At 41.8% G+C, this 14,225-nt stretch overlaps 1 protein-coding gene across 1 annotated transcript in view; it reads right to left on the reverse strand.

The window, feature by feature from the left end:
• Positions 1-14,225, reverse strand: part of LOC114658479 (signal-regulatory protein beta-1-like) — a 239,528-nt gene that overhangs the window by 213,804 nt on the left and 11,499 nt on the right. The gene's annotated exons all lie outside the window — the stretch shown is intronic.

Here is a 14,225-nt window from a genome sequence, read left to right on the forward strand (position 1 = left end):
TTACCTTTTCAATTGCTTCTGGACATTGCATTCAGTATAAGAACACCTTATTAAAAGGAATTCTTTTTAGGTGTTTGATCAGTGTAGGCCAATGACACCTCTTCTTTAATTTATTAGTAGAGTTCCAGCCTCCCACTTTTTAAAAATCAACAAATCTAATCCCTGGGGTTTCATGGAGGTTTATCAAGCTTTCTTTGCATACACATACACAAAACACCAAAATCTTCTACTAAGAGGTCCCTGACCGGGTAGCCATGGCCCAGGATTCACCAGTTTGAAAGCTGTTGGCCACATCCTGTACCTCAGCATGTGAACAACTAAAGAGAATGTTGAACCCACATTAGCCATTTGGGCATTCCATTCGGGAAACTACTCATCAAATGGAACATCCTGCACACATCCATACCCCTTCTTTTTCTTCTCATTTGAAGATGAATACCAAGTTTGTACACTGAAAAAACTATAACCTCCATTCAACTTAAAATAATCTTAATACATAATTCGCCAGCCTCCTCACTCACTCACTCACTCACGTACGTCCGAAGCCGAATGCGCAGTCGCCTTCTGCGCAGCTGCCCGAAAAACCTTACGAGACCGACATCGCAGCAGGTGGCGGATTTACGGCCACGAAAATTCAAAGAGAAAGGCGACTTCGACTGACATCCAACCCCAACATCGCGGCAGGAGGCGGATTTATGGCCGCAAAAATTCAAAGAGAAAGGCGACTTCGATTAAAGTTCTAGAGGCCTGAAAGGCGATTTCGACTACAGCTCGAGGCCTAATTACGCATTCATTCAATACACCTATATCAGGTTTGTGGTGCTTATACTTATTACTATTCCACTCGTGCCCGTTTCATCTTACGTTGTCGAAACAGGCTCTTTGTCTAGTTAAGGTAATGATTCACACTTAATATTATCAATCTGAACCAATATAATTCTTTTTATCTTATTGAACCACAATTTTTAAGTTGAGGCAAATCATTTAGAGTCATTGGGTGCAATTCACTGGTTTTATACTGAAGTAAATCTATTTTTTAAGTTGAGGCAAATCATTTAGGGTCATTGGGTGTAATTCACTTGTTTTAAACTGAAGTAAATCTATTTTTTAAGTTGTTACAATTTAAAATGGTTTTTTGGTCGTAACCTGTTTTTATGCTATTAGAAATATTATGAACATAACACATTCCAATGCTGTACTTTTTACATTTATTTAGAAATCTAGTGCAAATACACAAGCATTTTGCAGTGTAAATCTTAAATATACAACAAAGAATTATTAAACGTTTCTACAGCTTTCTTGAAAGTATGTTTTAATTCGAGTTCTTATACTTAAAATTAACAGTTGAGAAACAGGGTTACTTACCAGAAATCCTCCATTATGAAAGTCTCCTGCTGAAAACGACCAGACCTGTATAGTCACGTCCACTCCACTCAGGAAAGTGTTCTTCTTTTTTGTCAGTTGGAAAGCCAACATGCTGGAAAGTTCAACCGGGAGAATATACAAACGGCCCCTCGCACACAGCACACGAACAACCTAAAATATTAGGTTAACTGAAATAGGATTTTTATGTTTATTTCCTCCACCATAACTTACTTTGGTACAAACAAATTTTTTTACTTTGATTGAGATCTGAAACCAAATATTTCAAGCTACAACACTAAATGACTAACCTTAAGTTGCTTGAAAGAGAAAATTTACGTTGAATGAACAACATCAATGTTATACTTTTTTCAGTGTAGCGGTCCAGTGCCGCTAAGATTCACACCGTCGAATTTCTTTTTGAGATGGGAATTCCAGGAACGCACCCATGTGATGGTGAGGGTTCAGCTTCATGCTCCCACCTCACTTCTGGGAACCTCTCGAACCCAACACCATCGGTAATGTAACCGGATTAACTGGTCTGAAGGGGACAAATCAAACTGAGCAAGGGGATGGTGTAAAAGTGCAAAAGTGCTTTTATTAAAAAGGATCAAAACAAACAAAACCAAAACAGTACCCAAAGTACAGCGCTTCAAAAATGTCCACGATAAATGGTCCATAAAAACAGGGTGAATAATAGTGGAGGTTAAAATAATCCAGGTAAATAAATGAGGTTAAAAACAATGGCTGGAAGCAGTTCCCTTTAAAAGCCTGGTGCCTTCTTTTAGCTGGCGGCTGCCTTGCTTTTCCCATACGGGCCCTGCAACAGGGGCCCTGCAGCCTTCCGTTACCTGGCTCTGTACAGGTTACGCAGGACTGAGACTCAGGTTCCCCAGTGACCAGGGTCTGCGACCATTTCTGGCTATGCAGCGAGCCAACTACGTTCTTGGTCACTCCAGCTCATGGAGATCACTCAGCTGGAGTGACCGCTTCCTGCTGCCCCCACCGAGTGTCGCCATACACTACTGCTGAGGGGCTTTCCTCCCAGCTGCCTGCTTCCACCAGTGAGCCTACTCTTTTTGCTCTTGCTCTTTTTCTTCCTCCTTCTCCTTCTTCTTCTCCTTCTCCTCCCCTCTGCACTTGCACTCCTCCTATTAATAATGAGGATGTGGCACAGGTGTGGCAATTAGCAGCTCCCGGCATCAATTACGGACACGGGTGATCACTCCTCTGTGAGCTTCAGTGTGGAAACCCCTAAGCCCATATCGTGCCCAGGAACCGCTCCGGCCACATTACCATGCTCCCCTCCTTAAGTAACAATTTAGTTATTTAAAAACTGGCCATTCATTTTGAGCCGTGGACCTGCTATACCACAACCCAGCCCAGGGAGTGACACGGAACAAACCAATGAATAACTAACATATTAAATGGAAAATCCAATACCAATAGCAAAAATCAGACAAACCTCCCCTTTCCCCTACAGTGATACAAATATAACACAACAACAACGTCCTTAAACAGTCCAATGCAGCAAAAGTGGATGAAATGGTTTGGTGTGAAGATGACAATCCCAGGAACAGCTTCCATAATAAATGAATGAAACAGTCGTACCAATAGTCCCGAAAGGCGAGGGGTGAGATTTGCAGGAGCGCTGCTTTTGAAGACCCAGCCTACTAATCCCCCACTCTACACATGGCAGGCAGGCACAAGACAATCTGTTCATCCTGAAGGGAAACCATCCACAGGGCACAATTGACTTTTCAGTAGACACGTCAGACAGGTTACACATAAACACTGATATCTCGTTGCTCCACCAAGGCCCCCTTTTCAACTTTCCTGCTGGCCTTTTTTCATTCCCAGCAGCACCCACTCCTGGTTTCAGCCATCCAATGAGGGTAATCCCCTTTGGGGATGCTGGGAAATGGAGTTCTTCCTGAGGTTGCACTGCTACAAGTTGATGGTCTTATAAAGCCTTTTCTGTCATTTCTCATCTGTACAGTATTAGGAATGGAACAGAGTTATCTGCCTATCTCTGGAGGTTCTTTATATACACTGGACTGATCGCTATATTTGGGGTAACGTGCTGTTTGTATGATCTGAACACGCCATAACTACAGCACATCTACATTTCACCGTGTAATTTTAACACAATTTGGCCTGCTAGTGTAGTTCTTCTAAATTTACAGTCTAACCAGACTTTGTTAAAGGCAGATGGACTTGGTGTGAGGGAACAAAAATGACGAAAAGGGGAAGTGGTATGCTGGCACTTGAAGTCGCTTATAGACATTCTGAGAAATGACGGTAAATGGTGAGAAGACATATTAATAACTTACATGAGATGTAAACACAGCTTGTCAGTCAAGAGCCTGGATGTTTGTTTATTTATTTGTTTGTTTATTTATTACTGTTTTACCCTTCTTTAGATTATTAACTCAGTTGTTTATGATATTCAATGATTTGAGCAACAGCTACAATCCTTAATCTATTTTCATTTCAAGCATATTTCCCATTTAGTGAAACTACAGGGTTTACTCACAACTAAAAATGCAGTTGTCGTTTTAAACAATAGTGTATTGTCCATCATTGCAGCTGTTATCAAGTCTACTTAATTCATTGAATTGTCACAGAGTGGCTTAGCTCAGCAGCACACAGCAGGATCCAACCCTGGGTGGGCGGCCATCCATAGTGAAACAGAAGAGTGGAGTGGTTTCACTGAGCCAACAGGCTGCTGTTTCCCTTTTCCAGCTTTTCACCTTCTGCCACAAAAATAGGATCATAAAATACTGTTTTTATAATCAATGAATGTCAGGGTACTGGAGATGCTTGACGCCCAGTTTGATATTTATATTTGTTTGCATTTATATTGTCATCAGATAAACATTAGAGTGGAGGGTGCAGTTATCTGTCTCCTCCACAAGGTTGGACAAAGCTGGCAGCACTGTGAGGAGCTTGCTTTTTGATTTCTCCAGCACCTTCAGTACTGTCCTGCCATCCCTGTTAAATGTAAACTCAGAGATCTACAGGTGGATGAGCCTGTGGGGTCCTGGATGATGGACCATCTGTCAGGTATACCACCAGTTTGTGAGACACAAGGACTGTGTGAGCAACACTGGAGTACCACCAGGAACAGGCCTGACTGCTTTACTCTTTATGCTGTACACCTGTGACTACAAATATAACAGAAGGTCACATCACTTGCAGAAATTCTCAGATGATTCTGCACTTATGGGGGGTATTGATAAAGGGGGATGAGACATAGGAGAGGAGTCAGGTGGAGTACTTTAAGAACTGTCTGCAACTAAACATTAGCAAAACCAAGGAACTGCTCCTGCACCAAAGAGCCTCCATGTCTGGTCACTATCTGAGGAGTGAATATGGATGTGGTCCACTCCTACAAGTACTTGGGGGGCCACATTAATGATAGGTTGGACTGATCTCAGAATACAGAAGAGCTGGAGAAGAAAGGGCAGAGCAGGCTCTGCTCTTTTTAATGTGGGAATTGACATCCTTCACATCTTCTACAACTCTGTGATGGCCAGTGAGGGGCACTGGTCACATCACTTCAAGAAAGGCCAACAGGATTAACAAGCTGATTGAAAAGACAGGCTTAGTTGTGGGACGCACTATCGATCCAGTGCAGGTAGTAGTGGAGCAAAGAATGATAATATAAAACTGAGAGCCATTATGAACAATGCTGCAAATCTTCTCTGTGACACAACAACACTGAGGACTTTCAGCTAACGAATCGTTCAGAAGAAATGTGTAAACAAACGTTACTGGGGCTTCTTTATATATATATATATATATATATATATATATATATATATATATATATATATATATATATATATATATATATATATATATATATATATATACTGTATATATATATATATATATATATACTAGTGGGTTCCTCCCTGCTCGCTTCGCTCGCCAACCACTTTGTGTCTCTGCCGCTCATGATGTTGTGAAGAGGGGGGCTGAACGCACCCCAGTGAGACGTGGTTGCTCCTCCAAAACCTCCTCTTAAACGGTGATACAATGGAAAACAAATTTTTTTTTTACCTCCTCTTTGCTCGATCTGCTGCTGGCTTGCTGCTGCTGTGCCACGTGATCTGCATCTCGCACGACGCTTTGAACATTTAAAAGCCTATACAGCAGCTGTCCTGCTCTTTGACTTTTATTTCCGGCCCAGGGTCTGGTTAAATCTTTTGGTACAAAGTCCCATTTCGCGAGACGTGAGTCCTTGATATTTTTTAGTTTATAATTTAAAAACAGAAAATAAGAATCTGAAAATCTAAAAACACATTAAAGTTTGATAAATTCTGAAAAAAATGATACCAAACATATATATATATATAGGTTTTAAAATAAGCCCAATTTAAAGCGTGACAAAAACCGTGACATTAACAACGTCACCGTTGCACTTTTAGGCTTAGGATTTTATATATATAGACAATGAATGGATATATATATATATATATATATATATATATATATATATATATATATATATATATATATATATATATATATATATTGGTACACCCCTTCGCTATATGTTCAGGGGGAGCAGCCGTGGACAGTGCAATACCTTCCCCTGGACGTTAGATGGCAGCTCCCCTGGGTTGGAGCGGTGCCTCAGTTTCCCGCAGGGCTTCATGGGAATTGGAGTTGGGTGCAGCCCTGTTGGGGCCCACAGGCACCGCCAGGGTGTGCTGCAGCTGGGATTCCTGAGTCCTTATGTGCAGTGTATTCACCACACCCAGAAGTGCAGTCGCAACTCGGCAATCAACCACCTGGAGCACTTCCAGGTGAACTATAAAAGGGGCCAACATCCACCATTCAATGGCTAGATTCAGAAGGAGGAGGACGAGGTTGTGCAGGAGGAGTGGTGGAGGAAGAAGAGTGTGGTGGGCTTTATTTGGTGTACTTGGGTCTGTGTTGTGCCTGTGGTGGTCACAGGGAAGACGTGCCCCACAGGTGAAGAAAAATAAAAAGTTTCTTTGTTTTTATAAGTGCCGCCGGTGTGAGTCTGTGTCGGGTCAGGTGCCTATATAGCACCTTTTTGTTACAATATATATAGCTCAAAAAGTATAAGAGCCCAAAGTGTAAGAGAAAGAGATGGCATGTTGTCTTTCATGTAGCTGACTAAAGTTGCCTTACGAAAAGGCTGGGTCCTCATTTTGTTTTGTTTCAAACCTGAATTCACACCTTGAAAAGTAAGAGTACTAATCAATACGCCTCCACCTCGGCTGGTGTGCTGCAGGGTGCCAACCTACTGCAGGACACACACAAACGGGCCAGTTTAGGACCACCAATCCACCTAACCGGCATGTCTTTGGACTGTGGGAGGAAACCAGAGCGCCCGGAGGAAATCCACACAGACACGGGGAGAACATGCCAACTCCACACAGGGAGGACCCGGGAAACGAACCCAGGTCCCCCAACTGCGAGGCAGCAGCGCTACCCACTGCGCCACCGTGCCGCCCTACATAATTTAATGTAAAATAAAAATGCACAATCACCATAAACAGATAATATTAAACTGACCAGCAAAACAATATTCACAAAGAACAGAAAACAGTGAAATGACCAACAGCACAATTTCCCAAATAATATTTGTAGCAGTCGGGTGTTGTAAATAATATTTAAAAAAAACGACAAAAAGAGACACCCAGTCCCAAATTTCAGGTCTGTGGCTTGAAAACACAAACGTGGCAAAAGAAGAAATGAGCCAACGGAAATCTGGCTTTGAAGGGATGCAGAAAACAAGTGTAATGTGGCTTCAACGTCTGAGTTTACTAGTAAATCATGGAACAGAAACAGCTTGACTTTGTGTTCACGCTGACAGACGGGCGTCATTTTTCCCGATGAGCAGAGGAGGCAGTCGTCCATATTTGCCGTCTACCAGTCTTGATTCTTGCCTGCAGTCAGGAGAAAATCAGAAGAGACCATCAGCCTGTTCTTGTTCTTATTTTTATTTTGCATAGTTTCTCACTCATTTGAAATGCCTACACCATGACCCACAATTCAAGTGTGACTAAAATTACGTAAAATTGGCTTCTCATTGGTAAGAAACAAACCTCTCGGGTAAAACTGACGTGATGTTCATTATTCTCATGAAATACCGTGAGCCTTTAAATGATCCCTTAGTTTCTACCTGCTTATTAATGGTGTTACTCCTTCCTTCTTCTTTTCTGATGTTGTACAATGGATTCATGAAGCAGCCGCACTAATCGCTGCACCGTTATGGCAAAAACAACAGTGAAGATGTTGCATTCAACGTTCTTACAATAAATAAATGAAGAAATCAGTAAGCAAATACGTATGTTTTATGACACCTCCAATTATTTATGCTCACATATAATCTTCTTCATTTTCATTTATCATAACATTTCACAATACTTTTATGTGTTTGTGGATGAAAGAGCCGTCTGAAATCTGAGCCCCGCTATCTCTCCCCTCTGCCTTTGGCATGGCCAGACACCAGGTCCCCCATAACCACCCTCTCTGACCGTGTAGTGGTTTGAGTCCCACCGCCTGGGCAGCTCCTACCGCGTGTTCTGATGAGGAGTGATGTCAAGGGTTCATCAAGCAAGCATCGGGGTGCCCCAAGGATCGGTGCTGGGTCCTCTCCTCTTTTCTCTAAACACTTCCTCACTGGGCCTATCACCCTGTCCAATGGACAGCTGTGCCTGTCGTTCCCTCCAGAAGACCACCAAACTGTGAGTTGGAAGCTCTGTGTCTCCCACTGATATGGCAAACTGGAATATGGAACGACAACTTGAGCTCAACTTGTCAAAGTTGGACCTTCTTGTTATCCCAACTCGTCAGCCTACTCAGCACCCCATCTCTGTTCAGCTCACCTCATTATCGCTGACAACTGCTGAGTCTGTTTTACAACCATGTGGTGGTCATCAATGACCAGCTGTTCTTCACTGGCCATGTTACAATGGTCCCTTAATTTTGTAGATTCACTGGTAAACGTTAACATTATAAAAAGTTATTGTCTGTTTTTACCTACATTTTTATTACTCCTTAATTTAATATTGTTATTATCAGTATGCTGCTGCTGGAGTATGTGAATTTCCCCTTGAGATTAATAAAGTATCTATCTATCTATCTATCTATCTATCTATCTATCTATCTATCTATCTATCTATCTATCTATCTATCTATCTATCTATCTATCTATCTATCTATCTATCTATCTATCTATCTATCTATCTATCTATCTATCTATCTATCTATCTATCTATCTATCTATTGTCACACACGTGCGCATGTGGAACAGCTGAAGGGCCTAATCACTTGCAGTTCTACGCCAGGGAAATCCCGCCTCTTGCCGGCCCCAAGGATGACGTCACTTCCGACCACGAGAACGCCACTCCCAATTCCTGCTACGCTGACGTCATTTCCTTTCCAGGCCTTTAAAACTGCCATCTTGCCTCAGTACAGGGAGTTCTGTTTTGGACTCTGAACTATTCACATCGTGTAACTAAAAAGAGCAATTTTGCAGCTGAGCATAATATACGGGTAGCTGCCCCAAACCTTTGTGATGTCTCCGACTCATTCTTGTGACACTATCTATCTATCTGATGAATGGCGTCTGGTGATACCACCTGTGGGTGGCATCAGATCTTAATGCAGACTCTTGTAATGTGCAGTTTCTGTCTGGTGGAACAAGCTGCCCACCTCCATTTAGGCTGCTGACTCCCTCAACGTGTTTAAGAAGACTCATCTCTTGTTTGGTGAATCTCTACATGTTTTGTAATGTAATTTAATGTGATGATCAGATTTGTACCCTTGTCCAGTCCCCCATATTGATGTTTACTCGCTTAAGTGTAAGTCACTTTGGACAAAAGAGTCTGGTATGCAAATTAATGTAAAATTTATATCCCTGCATACAGTTTTCTGTTTTTTTTTCTGAGTAAAAGTGGTAGCTATTCAGACAACCCCTAGATGGCACTAAGCGTATGAACGTTCTCATTGTTAGTCAGCTCTCAGTTTACCTTTGTGTGCCATTTAAGTCATTAAGCCCAAGATTTATAATCCTGGAGAAAACTAAATACCACACCATATCATTTTCCAGCCACCAGGGGTTTAAGCCTTTCCCAGCAAGCACAGGGCACAAGGAAAGACCAATCTGTGAATAGGGTGCCAGTCCATCACAGGGTGAACACACTCACACAAGCGCACACTAGTGCCATTTTAGTGATGCCAATGCACATTCACTGATTCTCAAAAACAGCCCTTCAATAAAATGACACTAAAGATAAATATTCCTTGTTAAAAACGCTGTATAGTGACAAACAAACCTTAACCCATGATGAAGGAAGTCAGCCCATCCAACCCTTTCTTATTATTTTGTTTCTGCTCAAATCATTTCCAGCACTGCATTTGTAACAGAGACTTAATAAAATGTTTCTGTTCTTACCCAAATGCCTTCTCTCTGTCCATTTCCCCTCCAGTTCTCTTTGTTCACAGCCCAAAAAAGGAAAGCGTTGATCATCACAAACAGACTGAACTTTACCAACATGAAGATGACCCACAATGGCACACCAGGACCTGAAGAGAAATAAAAAATGATTACAATGTTAATTTTCTTTTCTAGTAAAACAGGGTGCAAAGTCGGTGAAAAATATTTAAAAAAAAAAAACCTTGAAGAGGGCAGCAGTCCATTACAGGAGCTGTGGGGTGCAAAATTTGTACATTTTGCTCTGTATTTCCATTATATTTTGTTCAAGACAAAACAACAGATTAACTAAATTCAGGACACATCAAAGCATACCCTCTTCTCAGTTGTACCTCACTTTTGAAACAGCTGTTCCAACAAAGAAAGGAAGACATGCTGGTGCCTAAGGCTATCAATTAGTTTATAACCTGGGCGTCTGGAACAATAAGTAGCTAAATTATTTTACAGCCTGGGAAAGGAAGACATGCCATTAGGTACTACGCAACATCAAAAAAGTTTTATTGTTTGGGAAAACGGACAGTGAATTCATTTATCATATTGACAGCCAGCCAATCAGAATATCCAACAATCACATCTTGCAAAACCCCCCTGTAGAATTTTATAATAAATATGCCTTGTCTGAAGAGCAACATAGGAGGGAGGAAGAAGAAGGGACGAAGATGTCAGAAGAGAACAGAGCACCAGCAATGTGTGGCCGTTTCCATCAGATCGTCAGAAAAGCATCTAATGAACAACTATGAGTGCTAAGGTCACAAGCCACCTGCAACATTCATCCTTGTCATCTTTATTTTTTTGTATTAGCTTTTTCTAAAGACTGTATATATCCAGACTTTATTATCATGGACGGAGTGGTGGCTCTGAGGCAAGGGATCTGCACTGGCAATTGGCAGGTTGCCGGTTCGAATCCCGTAAACGCCAAAAGGGACTCTGCTCTGTTGGGCCCTTGAGCAAGGCCCTTAACACGCAATTGCTTCGTCCTGGGTATGATGTTAATCTACAGCCATCCCTGCATGTAGGCCTTCCAACCTGAGGGAAAAACTTGGGTGTTGGTTGCAGAATTGGCACTCCAGCAACCATAAAATCCTCACACTGGTTGCACTCCATCTGAACTAGTGTGGCGCTGAGTGTCACCCGTTGCATGGCTGCACTCGGGTCCTAATCTGGATCCTGAGTTGGTTTGTCATGTGGTGGGTGCAGCAATGCGCTGTATCAGCGCCTGCTCCTAACCTACCTCTCTTTACTATCAGTCCTATTTTCTATTATTCTTTGTTCTACTGGTATTATTATTCCTGTAATAAATACCGTGCTGCTTTTAACTTTCTATGCTTCGTCTTAATGTCTTTAGAGTGATTGAAGTAATAAGGTAGATTTCTTTGAGCACCTGGTGCAGCCAGAGGTTTGTCATACGCTCCGTGCTGCGAGGTTTATTAAGGCTGAGGGTGAGAGCGCCACCCAATAGCAGGGAACAGTACGTAAAGTAAGGCATTCTTGGTTGATAAATGGTCTAAACTCAAGGATGCTGAGCCTTTGTATGTTTAAATGTAGACCAAAAGTAATATATAGGTCCGAAATATCTTTAAAACATTATATGTTGTTCGTGCCGATAAAAAGTAAGCCTCGAAGTGCTGAGGGAGTGACAGGCTGTGTTATTCCTAAGGTATTTGTGTGGTTTCAAGTGCCAGAGGTTAACCAGCTGTGTGTTTGTCATTTATGGGGCACTGTTGTGATTAGGGTCTGTGTGTATGTGAGTCTCATGAAGTCCTAGGAGAGTGACAAGTTGTGTTATTCATAAGGCGCTTGTGTGGTTTAAAGTGCCAGAGGTTAACCAGCTATGTGTGTGTCATTCATGGGACACTGTGGAGTTTCTGTGTGTATGCATATATCTATTTATGTGTGTGTTAATCTTAAGATGCAACAGTACATCAACCCAGTAACGAATCTGATGAGTACACTTACCCCTAGGTAAAGGGTAAGTAAAGGGAAACTTCACGATAATACAACAGGACACACTTAATGAAACATTAAGACAATTTGTAGTGCTGCCACATAAACAGCAGTAATGTGTTTTTCTGCTGTCGATCGGGTTTTGTGGCACTTAAAGACTGTGATTGACAGCAATGCCCCGGAAGGTGGGTCATCCGGTTTTCCTTTTTTGATTTCTGGGAGCAAATTGCCTACAACGCACCATTTTAAAAAGAAGAAAGGACAGCCAAGAAGAAGACGAGAAAAACTGGACTTAACAGATAAGCATCTGCCCAGGCCATGAGAAGAGGTCCCGGATCTCCTAAAGACCTGACTGTTCAGTGGAAGTTGGCCATTCTCTTTTGATTTGTCAATTTGGCATTCCGTTATTTCCCACGGACGCGGGTGAGCTACACAAAGACCTTATTGTTGTTTATCATGGCGCAGACTGACTGTATAGCATTTTACAGTTAAGACTTTCACTGTTTGGGGACGGCATCCAATTATACTCTTCGTTTCACCTGCTGCCAACAGGGGCTGGAACTTTGGACTTACATGTGAACTTCAGAAGGGGAACTGGGGGATTGATATTCCTACTGTATATACAGTATAATTTTTTTGAATTATTATTTTTGGGTTGGGGGCACGGATGAAAGGGATTGTTATTGTTCTTTTCTCCTCCTGTCTTTCCTTTGGTATAATCCATTTCTCAATGTTTATGGGTATTGTCCACTAGCTATTTTTTTTTCTCTCATACTGTAAATGGTCAGTCATCAGGTTTGAACTGAACATTTTAAAAAGGTGCGTTGCAGGGTGCGATATTGGCTTATCCTTTTTATCATCTGCCTTAAAGTAGGACAGGTTAGCGGTAACGATTGACCCGTTTCGGATAAGCAGGCAGATTTGTTACAAATTCAAAATGACCAGTTGTCCCAGTTTTAATATCTTTGGAATAAACCTGGAGCACCTGGACAAAAGTGACATCCATTATGATTATATGCCTTGAATGATAACAGCAGGCCATTCTGTGAAGAGCAAACCCACGGCGTGACGCTTTTAATCCTAATGTCCTGTCAGTGACATTTAACGTTCATCAGGCCACAATCAGTGTCACGTTTATTTAAACGGACCAAACTGCATGGATTTGTAATAAACGTGGTGCACCTGCTCAAGGCTCATTTGAACATCTTCTTCCACTTGCACGTTTGAGTTTTTATTCATTTTACATTAGTACTTATTAGACTTTCCAGACATACTGTATTCTGGACTGTTTGTTTTGAGTGTATGTATATAAACACATATCAGTTTACAGTTGTTCGCATGGAAAAAGACATGCAGGTTATGGTTATTACAATACTCAATAGAATGTCACAATGGCACAGCGCACTTAGGTTCAGTCTCCTACGTAAGTGCTCAGACTGCCAGCCTTCATTATTTATACATTCTTGTAAGAATAAACACTGTGTTTCGCATACTCACAACTGTAAACCTACTTTTGCTCACCCCTTGTATATCTGTATCCTTCCATTTTTTAAGCATTGCAAAGCTGGAGCCTATCCCAGCATGCATCGGGGGTAAGGCAGGAACAAACTCTGGGTGAACACACACACACGCACACACACGCAGGTACACACACACGTGCACCCGTACAATGAAGCCAATTTAGTATTAGCAGTCCATCCTGCATGTCTTTGGACTAAAGCATTTGGACAAAGTCTACGTGAACATGGAGAGAACATGCAGGGAGTACCTAGGACTAGAACCGTGGTCTCCTTGTGGCGAGTCAGCAATGCTGCCACTATGCCACCCACATACAGTATATCTGGTTATATATAAGACATGCAGGTTAGGTGAAGTGAAGTTGCTAACTTGGCCCCGACGTGTGTGTGTGTGTTCACAATATGATGGATAATGCATGCTGGGTAAGGCTCCAGCTGCTGCTCTGCAAAAATTGGAAATGAGGAGATTTGGTAGACATTGTGAAGGAGGATGTGGAATGGCTGTATATCTCTAAATATATAAAATCCAACATGTGTCTGTCTGTCCACTTTTCACGAGAGAACTACTTAACGGATTTAGATCAGGTTTTTTTGTAGAATTTGCTTGAACACTCCGGTTGATTTTGCGACTTCTTTCATCGTGATAAGTATCATAATTCGCTTGCGGTACCGATTTATTTGCGCAAATCTGAGTGAGACCCAGCGGGCCAAGGGGAGGGGGCGGGGCCCTCTTCACTCATGTGCCAGCCTCAGGGCGTAACTTACCTCCGCTTAGCTATCAAACGAGAGAACTACTTAACGGATTTAGATCGGGTTTTTTTTCTAGAATTTATTTGAACATTTCAGTTGATTTTGTGACTTCTCTCATCGTGATAAGTATCATAGTTTGCTTGCAGTACCGATTTATTTGCATAAATCTG

The sequence above is a fragment of the Erpetoichthys calabaricus genome, chromosome 10, assembly GCF_900747795.2.
Source record: "Erpetoichthys calabaricus chromosome 10, fErpCal1.3, whole genome shotgun sequence".
Classification (NCBI taxonomy): Eukaryota; Metazoa; Chordata; class Cladistia; order Polypteriformes; family Polypteridae; genus Erpetoichthys; species Erpetoichthys calabaricus.